Source organism: Schistocerca americana, chromosome 7 (genome assembly GCF_021461395.2).
Source record: "Schistocerca americana isolate TAMUIC-IGC-003095 chromosome 7, iqSchAmer2.1, whole genome shotgun sequence".
NCBI lineage: Eukaryota > Metazoa > Arthropoda > Insecta > Orthoptera > Acrididae > Schistocerca > Schistocerca americana.
Window position 1 is genome coordinate 255,617,877 of NC_060125.1, and position 1,622 is coordinate 255,619,498.

A 1,622-nucleotide genomic window follows, 5' to 3' on the forward strand; every position below is an offset into this window, starting at 1 on the left:
TTTAAAAGTTATGAATGCCATTTTGTTTCTACCATTAACATTCCATTCATGGGAGCTTTTTGAATCCCCAGTGCTTCCAACTGCAGGGAGACATACTTGGACTACTAAAACAGCTGTTCAAATGGAGACACTGAGATTCATAATACTTGCTTGTCAGACCAACAGGAGAGGGAATATAACAAATGATTCCATTATATTTGAAATTGTGTGTTAACTAATGCCAGAGTCTACCTGAACTATGAATTCTACCTGTATTATAATTTATACCAACATTGGGATGAAAATGTGCACAGTCAAGTATTTGTCATGTATGCAAGGTTCCATGCTTCTTTCTATAAAAAGGAAGGATGTGTACTCTGTCCATAAGAATCCAAGGAGCCGGCACCAATCATCGTAATAAGGTGTTCAAAACAGAACAATGTAATTAAGTCTGGGCCTACAAATGTACAAACTGCGTTTGAAGCTTCAGCAAATTTCTCAGTTCTCACTGCAGCATACACTCTAGTTCTACATGACTGTGTGATTAACTATTGTCCACTCACTGGTGTAGTGCAGTGAGCAATATAAATGAAGAAACATTATGCCATATCCAGAGCATTTCACAACAGCATCTCAAGGTGAGAACATCATTGTGGACATTCAAGGTTTCTATGAGAATGAGTGTAGACAGTTCATATTTAAAGATGTTGCTTTTGTAGCATGCATGGTAGATGCTGGTATAATAGGGACGTTCTCAGCAAGCACTGCATCACTGAGACCTTTCCAGGATGCGAGGTGTGCTAAAACATAGAAGAGAGCAAAGTGGTTAACACTTTTCTTCCATGGAATTCACTGGGATAAACCTGGCTTACTCTATAAAGATATGGTGACACATCACTTCTATTATGTAGCCATACAGATACCACCACCTGCATCAAAGATGAGGAGATCACATGGATGCATTGAATCTCAAGTTCTTAGCTGTTGAGTGCCTTGAATTCTATGGGTGTCTTGCTCTCCGTTGGCTGAAGAAGATGTGTGAGGAAAATAGTGTTGTATCTGCTCATGAAGATGTAAAATTTATTTTTAAGTTGGATGAGAAATAAATTAATTTTTTACCTCATATTCTGTACTTTTTTTTACTATATAATGGGAATTAGTGAAGTTCAGTGGTGGAAAGAACAAGACTTCTGGACAGGTGAATACAGGGTTATAGATACAAAATCAAATATGGGTAATGCAGGAGTAGGTTTGATACTGAATAAAAAATAGGAAAATGGATAAGCTACTATAAACAGCAAAGTAAATGCATTATTGTAGCCAAGATAGACATGAAGCCAACGCCTACCACAGTGGTACAACTTTATATGCCAACTAGTTCTGCAGATGATGAAGATATTGAAGAAATGTATGTAGCATTTTGTACAGAGCACAACTTAATCATAGCTAACACTTGGTTTAAGAATCATGAAAGAAGGGTGTATACATGGAAGTGGCCTGGAGACACTGGAAGGTTTCAGATAGATTATATAATTGTAAAATGGAGATTTAGGAACCAGGTGCAGATGTGGACTTAGACCACAATTAATTGGTTATGAACTGTAGATTAAAACTGAAGAAACTGCAAAAAGGTAGGAATTTAA